Raw genomic sequence first — 9,658 nt, forward strand, 5'->3', positions numbered from 1 at the left:
ACCCCCCCCAAAGAGAGAGAATACAGATACTCCAATCTCCGCTGTGAGCTTTGTAGCTCTTTCAGGGTTATGTTTGGTCCTTTGTTGCCCTCTGATTAATGCCCTCCTGCCTAGTCCGTGATTTTTGGTGGCGGCCCTCTCTTGGCAGGTTTGTTGTGGTGCATATACTCTCCATTTTTTTAAATAATGGATTTAATGGTGCTCCGTGGGATGTTAAAAGTTTCAGATCATTTTTTTTTATAACCCAACCTGATTATACTTCTCTCACACTGTTGTCCTGACTGTTTAGGAGCTCCTTGTTGTTCAGGTGCGCTTTGCTTGGTGGTGCCCCTTGCTTAGTGGTGTGCGACTGGGCCCTAGAAGGAGATATGAATCATGTGACACAGATTGCACACAGGTGGACTTGAACTAATTATGTGACTTTTGAAAGTATTGGTTTCACCAGATCTTATTTAGGGGCTTCATGCAAAGGGGTGAATACATATGTACACAACACTTCTTTTTCCTTTTAAACAAGTTTTTTCATTTCACTTCACCAATTTGGACTATTTGTTGTATTCCATTACATAAATCCAAATAAATCTATTTAAATTACAATTGAAATCAAAAAAAAGGAAAAAGCCAGGGGGATGAATACTTTTGCACTGTAAAGGAGAAGATTCTGGTCTGATTAACCAAATCTTTGGCCTGAATACAAGTGTCACATCTGGAGGAAACCTGACATCATTCTATGGTTAAGCATGGTGGGTGGCAGCATCAGGCTTTTTCTTTGCAACTCTTGCCTAGAAGGCAGCATCCTGGAGTCACCTCTTACTGTTGACGTTGAGACTGGTGTTTTGCGGGTACTATTTAATGAAGCTGCCAGTTGAGGACTTGTGAGGCGTGGTTTCTCAAACTAGACCTATGTACTTGTCTCTTGCTCGTTGTGCAGCGGGGCCTCTCACTCCTCTTTATTCTGGTTAGAGCCAGTTTGCGCTGTTCTGTGAAGGGAGTGGTACACAGCGTTGTACGAGATCTTCATTTTCTTGGCAATTTCTCGCATGGAATAATCTTCATTTCTTAGAACAAGAAAAGACTGATGAATTTCAGAAGAAAAGCTATTTGTTTCTGGCCATTTTTAGCCTGAATCGCACCACAAATGCTGATGCGCCAGACACTCAACTAGTCTAAAGAAGGAGTTGTATTGCTTCTTTAAATCAGCAGTTTTCAGCTGTGCTACATAATTGCAAAAGGGTCAATTAGCCTTTTAAAATGATAAACTTGGATTAGCTAACACAACGTGCCATTGGAACAGGAGTGATGGTTGCTGATAAATGGGCCTCTGTAAAAAATCTGTCGTTTCCAGTTACAATAGTCATTTATAACATTAACAATGTCTACACTGTATTTCTGATCAGTTTGATGTTATATGGACAAACAAATATCCTTTTCTTCTTTCTTTCTAAGTGACCCCAAACTTTTAAACGTTAGTGTATGTGAATGTGATATTTCAATTTTGTATTTGTCTTAACTGATTTGCCTAGTTAAATAAAAGGTTACATTTAAAAAAAAAGATTTTAATCAATAAGGCTGTAACGTAACAAAACATGAAAAGTCAAGGGGTCTGAATACTTTCAGAATGCACTGTATGTGCAGGTCCTTGTATGAACGGCCTGTCTCTCACCTCAGTAGATATCAGGAAGACCAGGCAGTCAGGTCTAGTTTTATACAACGGCTCGGTCTAATCCTGAACCGCATTCCAGCCTGTGTCTATTCCACAAATGACCAGCGCTAAATTTATTAAGGTAAAATGCATATTTACTCTGTTCCATCTGACTGCGCAATCCTTGTCTCATCTACCATGCCAGGTCATTTATAAACTTAATCTCCACTATAAAAGTATGTAGACATTATCTACCATTTCTTTAGACTAACATTTAATTTTCAAGAAGAGAAAATTTGCTAAATGTTTTCAATATTCAAAATTCGTCTCCAGCTGTCCCATAGTAATAACGAGTCGGGACGAGACAGACAGACAGGGAGGCAGGCAGCGTTTCTCAGCCACAGACAGACAGGGGAGGGCAGCGTTTCTAGCCACAGACAGACAGGGAGGCAGGCAGTTTCTCAGCCACAGACAGAAGGGAGGCAGGCAGCGTTTCTCAGCCACAGACAGCAGGGAGGCAGGCAGCATTTCTCAGCCACAGACAGACAGGGAGGCAGGCAGCGTTTCTCAGCCACAGACAGACAGGAGCAGGCAGCGTTTCTCAGCACAGACAGACAGGGAGGCAGGCAGCGTTTCTCAGCCACAGACAGACAGGGAGGCAGGCAGCATTTCTCAGCCACAGACAGACAGGGAGGCAGGCAGCGTTTCTCAGCCACAGACAGACAGGGAGGCAGGCAGCGTTTCTCAGCCACAGACAGACAGGGAGGCAGGCAGCGTTTCTCAGCCACAGACAGGAGGGAGGCAGGCAGCATTTCTCAGCACACAGACAGGGAGGGAGGCAGCAGCATTTCTCAGCCACAGACAGACAGGGAGGCAGACGCGTTTTCTCAGCACAGACAGACAGGAGGCAGGCAGCTTTCTCAGCCAAGACAGACAGGGAGGCAGGCAGCGTTTCTCAGCCACAGACAGACAGGGAGGGCAGGCAGTGTTTCTCAGCACAGACAGACAGGGAGGCAGGCAGCGTTTCTCAGCCACAGACAGACAGGGAGGCGGCAGCGTTTCTCAGCCACAGACAAGACAGGGAGGCAGGCAGCGTTTCTCAGCCACAGACAGACAGGGAGGCAGGCAGCGTTTCTCAGCCACAGACAGACAGGAGGCAGGCAGCGTTTCTCAGCAAGACAGGGAGGCAGGCAGCGTTCTCAGACAACAGAACAGAGAGGCAGGCAGCGTTTCTCAGCCACAGACAGACAGGGAGGAGGAAGCGTTTCTCAGCCCACAGGACAGACAGGGAGGCAGGCAGCGTTTCTCAGCCACAGACAGACAGGGAGCAGGCAGCATTTCTCAGCCACAGACAGACAGGGATGCAGGCAGCATTTTCAGCACAGACAGACAGGGATGCAGCAGCATTTCTCAGCCAACAGACAGACGGATGCAGGCAGCATTTTCTGCAGCCAGACAGGGAGGGAGCAGGCTGCATTTCTCAGCCACAGACAGGGAGGGAGGCAGCATTTCTCAGCCACAGACAGGGAGGAAGGCAGGCACGCGTTTCTCAGCCACAGACAGGGAGGGAGGCAGGCAGCATTTCTCAGCCACAGACAGGGAGGAGGCAGGCTGCATTTCTCAGCCAGTTGAAATCATTAAATCAGCTGGCATCATTTTTCATATATATACATACACAAAGAAATGTCAATTGAAAAAGGTCAAATGAAACGAAGTGCAGCTACTAGTTTCCAGTCTTTCCAGCTTCAGTTTGATGTGATTGTGTTAGCCGTGTTGTTGGCTAGCTCTTATGAACAACACATATTCTATGCCAGGTGAAATCACGCCTCATTAGCGCATTGGATGTATCCAAATAAATGTYMCTAGARAACAGCTTAAACAAATGAAAATAAGCTCCTTTKCTGTTTGACGTGACTGTATGTTAGCCGTAGTTGGCTAGCTAGCAAGCAAGGGATAAGAACGTTACCAGCCAGTATGGCAGTAGAACATTTAGAACGAACAAACCATAAAAATGATGCCAGCTGATTCATGATTTCGACTGGCTGAGAAAAGCTGCCTCCTGTCTCGTTCCGACTCCTTCATTACTAYGGGACAGCTGGATATTACATTGTTTCAATATTCAAATGTTGCAAATGTCAGAGARACAGAAAGGTTTATACAAATCCCCACTGTTGTAAACTAAATGTTAGTCTAAAAGAAACATGAGATAATGTCYAGATACTTTTWATAGTGGAGATCAAGTTTATAAATTGCCTGGCTGGGCTGATGAGACAGTGGATTGCGCAGTCAGAAWGAACARATTAAATTTAAAGTCATAGATTTAGCCGGTTGTAAYTTATGGAATAGACACCGGGTGGAATGMAGTTTTAACCAACCAGCATTCAGGATKAGACCCACCCTTTGTATAATTCAAGATGGATGTTGATGAAATACGTCACGYCTCTTTAAAAACTGTCTATTTTAACTTCTATGGTAACGACATTTGATTTGGATATTAATGAGTGCACAGTGACAAATTCCAAAAATCAAGATCAAACACAAATGTAGGGCCTTGATGTAAAATACCCGACAAAACAAGGCGTGAAACAACTGAAGCAGTAAGCTACCATCAATGGAGTGATTCAGTATGAAAAGCCTTCATTTCCATAACCCTAACAAGCAACTCGCTAAAACAATGGAGAGGTTCCAAATGGCATCCTATTCCCTTTATAGTGCACTACTTTTGACCAGGGCCCATCATAGTGCACTATATAGGGAATAGGGTGCCATTTGGGACAGACTTGATGGCTCCCACTGGTCTCCAACATTAACTATATAAGAGAACAGAAAGGTTTCCCAACTCAAACCTGTAAGTGGTTACTGGTGAAACACTCAAACCAAGGCTTGTCACAGCCTACATACAGCTTTCTCTGGTCTAAGTTCTAATCTTCAGAAATAAAAATCACAAGGACTTTGACTTGCACACACTAACAGAGGTAACAAAATAAAGGAAAGCCCAACATAGGGTGTTGGGCACCACGAGCCATCAGAACAGCTTCTATGCACCTTGGCAAAGATTCTACAAGTGTCTGGAACTCTATTCATGAGAAATTCCATCTTTTGRTGTCTTGTTGATGGTGGTGGAAAACGCCGTCTCAGGCGCCGCACCAGAATCTTCCATAAGTGTTGAAATTGGGTTGAGATCTGGTGACTGAGACACCCTTTAAACCCTTATGATCCGTTGAGACTCAATATTAGGAAAGGTGTTCCTAAGGTGTGGTATACTCAGGTGTATTATACAACAATACGGCATGTAAAAAAAAACACGTAGCCACATTGCAAACAACAGTGTCCCATTATAACACCTTGTAAATAATGTTTTGAGAGACATTTGAATGGAACAATGACACTACAGGATGAACTATCCCCTGGGTACAGATCTAGGATCAGCTTCTCCGCCTCCAATCCTAACCTCAACCCTTAGTGAGGGAAAATGCTCAACTTTCCCAAGATCAGTGTCGAAGGGCAACTTCAGCCTACATCAAAACCAGTCTGTCTGGCCTCACCTCAGGCAGACTGACAGACAACACAGCACCTGGAAGGCTGGAGAGGGTAGGGGACCTACAGCAAAACCAGTCTGTCTGGCCTCACCTCAGGCAGACTGACAGACAACACAGCACAAGGCTGGAGAGGGTAGGGGACCCACATCAAAAGGTTTCCACTTCATCAGCTACCAACCAGGATGTTAACAACGTTGATCACTCTCTTTCACATAGTTTCAAAGCCTTGGTGGAGAGGATGGGTTTTTCCCTACTCCTCCTGGATAAAGGTTGTGCCCCAAATTGCACCCTATGGGCCCGGGTCAGAAGTAGTTCACTATAAAGGGAAAAGAGTACATACTGCCCTAACCAGCCCCACTGTCCAGACAGAGGAGAGTACAAACTGCCCTAACCAAACCCACTGTCCAGACAGAGGAGAGTACAAACTGCCCTCACCAACCCCACTGTCCAGTCTGAGGAGAGTACATACTGCCCTAACCAACCCCACTGTCCAGACAGAGGAGAGTACATACTGCCCTAACCAACCCCACTGTCCAGACAGAGGAGAGTAATACTGCCTACAACCCCATGTCCGACAGAGAGAGTAATACTGCGGCTAACCAACCCCTGTCCAGACAAAGAAAAACAGAGGAGAGTACATACTGCCTCTACCAACCCACTGTTTCAGCAGAGGGAGAACAAACTGCCTAACCAACCACTGTCCCAGACAGAGGAGAGTAATATGCCTAACAACACACTGTTGCAGACAGAGGAGAGTACATACTGGCCTCCAACCATGTCCAGACAGAGGAGTAATCTGCCGCTCACAACCACTGTCCAGACAGAGGAGAGTAATACTGCCTAACCAACGCCTGTCCAGAAAGGAGAGTACAATACTGCCCAACCAACCCCCTGTCAGACAGAGGGAGTACAACTGCCTAACCAACCACTGTCAGACAGAGGGAGTACAAACTGCCTAACCAACACTGTCTAGGAAGAGGAAGAAGTAGCAAACTTAAACCTAACAACCATGTCCATACAGAGGTAGAGTAACAAACTGCCCTAAACAACCCACTGTCGGCAGAAGAGGAGAGTAGAAAACTGCCCTAACAACCACTGTTCCAGACAGAGGAGAGTACAAACTGCCCTAACCAACCCACTGTGCAGTACGAGGCAGCATACTACTGCCCATACACAACCCACTGTCCAGACAGAGGAGAGTACAACTGCCTAACAACCATGTCCGACAGAGGAGTACAAACTGCCCTACAACCCACTGTCCAGACAGAGGAGAGTAATACTGCCTAACCAACCCTGTGTCCAGACAGAGGAGAGTACAACTGCCCTAACCAACCACTGTCAAGACAGAGGAGGTAATACTGCCTAACTCAACCCCACTGTCCAGACAGAGGAGAGTACATACTGCCTAACCAACCACTGTCCAGATAGAGGAGAGAATCAGCTGCTACCCAACCCACTGTCCAGACAGAGGAGAGTACATACTGCCTAACCAACCCACTGTCCAGACAGACGAGACTATACTGCCTAACCAACCCCACTGTCAGACAGAGAGGTAAATACTGCCTAACCAACCCCACTGTCCAGACAGAGAAGATACATACTGCCTAACCAACCCCACTTCCAGACAGAGGAGAGTACATAACTGCCTACAACCCACTGTCCAGACAGAGGAAGAGTTACATAACTGCCCTAACAACCACGTCCAGACAGAGGAGAGTAAACTGCCCTAACCAACCCTGTCAGACAGAGAGAGTACAACTGCCCTAACAACCCACCATAGTCCAGACAGGAGAGTCATCTGCCTAACCAACCCACAGTCCAGACAGAGGAAGTAAAACTGCCTAACCAACCCCACATGTCCAGACGTAGGAGAGTACATATCTGCCTAACCAACCCCACTGTCCAGAACAGAGGAATCCCGTAAAAAACTCAAAAAAAATTTTTTTTTTTAAAAAAAAAACCAACCACTGTCCAGACAGAGGAGAGTACAAACTGCCCTAACAAACCCACTGTCCAGACAGAGGAGAGTACATCTGCCCTAACCAACCCCACTGTCCAGACAGAGGAGAGTACTACTGCCTAACAACCCCACTGTACCAGACAGAGAGTACATACTGCCCTAACCAACCCACTGTCCAGACAGAGGAGAGTACATACTGCCCTAACCAACCCACTGTCCAGACAGAGATAACATACTGCCCTAACCAACCCCACGTCCAACAGAGGAGAGTACAGCTACTCACTGCCGACAGAGAATAAAACTGCCCTAACCAACCCCACTGTCCAGACAGAGGAGGTACATACTGCCCTAACAACCACTGTCAGACAGAGGAAAGTACATACTGCCCTAACCAACCCCACATGTCCAGACAGAGGAGAACATACTGCCCTAACAACCCCACTGTCCAGACAGAGGAACATACTGCCTAACCAAACCCCACTGTCCAGACAGAGGAAACATAACTGCCCTAACACAACCCCACTGTCCAGACAGAGAAAACATACTGCCCTAACCAACCCCACTGTCCAGACAGAGGAAAACATACTGCTAATAAACCCCACTGTCCAGACAGAGGAAAACATACTGCCTAACCAAACAAGCTGTGGCTGGATCGTCCAGATGGACGGACACACACACACACAGCAGAAAATACATTTCCACAACAGACACATTGTTGTCCCTCTTCACACCTTAGTTACTCAGACATCATCATGAATGGACATTGTTTCAAATAGAGATTCATGCTTAACCAATCAGTGTTAAAAAAGGTGGACGTACGTGACAGAAGAATGGAAGTAGTAGAGTAGGAAGTGAATCTCTGACACTCACCTGTGAATTGTGCTCCAATGCAGCGCAGCGGCTCAAAGCCCTACTCCAGTACACACCAGTCATCTGGTGCCCTTGCCTGCCTGTGGCAACACAGAACAACCTGAAGGGAACACAGGGAGACGACACCTTGTTATTACCCAATGCCCAATAATAAGGGATCGCTAACCTGAAATGCTTGTTTCCAACTTAAATACCTTCAGAGTGACTCATCTGAAATAGCCGCGTCGACCTTTAAAGGACATAGTCCAACCATTTTAGTCCTGCTGTAGACAACATGCTGTATGTTCAACAGTTTCCATTCGGTCAGATCACTGCCACTCCAGAGGGCTTTCAGTCCTCACTCTTAGTGTGTGCTTTCTGATTGGACAAAGAAAGTCATGTGGTCATACCGGTCTGCGGGGGAGAGACTGAAAAGCATGATTCGCATTATGTTGATTACCCTAGAGGTCAAGAGTGCAAGTAGTCAACTCCAGAGCTGCCAAGTCCCTGGTATCATTAAGTGGCCTATATTTGTCAGGTTGGTTTTCATCACCACCGGGATCAGTAGCATTTAAAGCGTTCAACATTCAAACCGTCCAGATTCTCTACCCAGGCCTTCTCCCTGAGGTGTGTGTACTTACCTCACTCCACCTTGTGGTTTCCCACATGAAATAATACTATAGTGTATAGTTTAACTATGGTAGGAATAATGTAGTATTCACTGTAGTGTTGCAAAACACTACAATTCTAGGCTTGGGCAATATACCGGGGTAATTTCGAAATACCGACAGTATGATTTTCAATACCGTTTAAAAAATATATTTACTTATTTTGGGGTTGGGGACCCCACACGCTGGACTGAGGTGAGTGCCTACGCCACACTGCTTATAACTATAACTAACTACAAGAAATCTATGAGTCAAATAAATCCTGTTTACTATAGTAAACTACATACGGTTTACTATAATACTAATACAAATATACAACACTAATATATACTGTAGTGTTTAAAGTTTACTATAGTAAATAATGTGGTACATTTTTATATAGAGAAAAAGTCATTACTGTAGTGTTTTTGCAGACTGTAGTATTTACAGTTTTCTATAGTAAAAATACTGTAGTATTTTTATTATAGAAACAGTAATTACTGTAGTGTTTTGCAGACTGTAGTATCCTGTAGTTATTTTCTGAAGTGTTTTTGGGGACATTACTGTATGTAGTATTTACTGAAGTGTTTTTGTTTATCTTTGAGATAGAAGTGGGGAGCTTTCTTCTTGAGAAACCTACTGGAGAAACTAAAAGAGGCAGATAACCTGTAGATAGGTAGGACTGGGTTCTGAGAAAGAACTAAAAGAGTAGATAACCTGTAGATAGGTAGGACTGGGTTCTGAGAAAGACTAAAGAGTAGAATAACCTGTAGATAGGTAGGACTGGGTTCTGAGAAAGACTAAAAGAGCAGATAACTGTAGATAGGTAGGACTGGGTTCTGAGAAAGACTAAAAGAGCAGATAACCTGTAGATAGTAGGACTGGGTTTCTGAGACAAGACTAAAAGAGTAGATAACCTGTAGATATGGTAGAGACTGGGTTCTGAGAAAACTAAAAGAGTCAGATAAACTGTAGATAGGTAGGACTGGGGTTCTGAGAAAGACCTAAAAGAGTAGATATC

At 45.1% G+C, this 9,658-nt stretch overlaps 1 long non-coding RNA gene across 1 annotated transcript in view; it reads right to left on the reverse strand.

The window, feature by feature from the left end:
* The window catches only part of LOC112077828 (uncharacterized), a 26,507-nt gene extending 17,854 nt beyond the window's left edge, over window positions 1–8,653 (reverse strand). Inside the window, exons 1-2 of the long non-coding RNA XR_002895510.2 lie at window positions 8,206–8,653; window positions 8,012–8,111 (exon numbers count right to left, since the gene is read on the reverse strand). This is a non-coding gene — a long non-coding RNA (uncharacterized lncRNA). The remainder of the gene's footprint in view (window positions 1–8,011; window positions 8,112–8,205) is intronic.
* Window positions 8,654–9,658: the final 1,005 nt, after the last annotated feature.

This window comes from Salvelinus sp. IW2-2015, unplaced genomic scaffold (assembly GCF_002910315.2).
Source record: "Salvelinus sp. IW2-2015 unplaced genomic scaffold, ASM291031v2 Un_scaffold4947, whole genome shotgun sequence".
Classification (NCBI taxonomy): Eukaryota; Metazoa; Chordata; class Actinopteri; order Salmoniformes; family Salmonidae; genus Salvelinus; species Salvelinus sp. IW2-2015.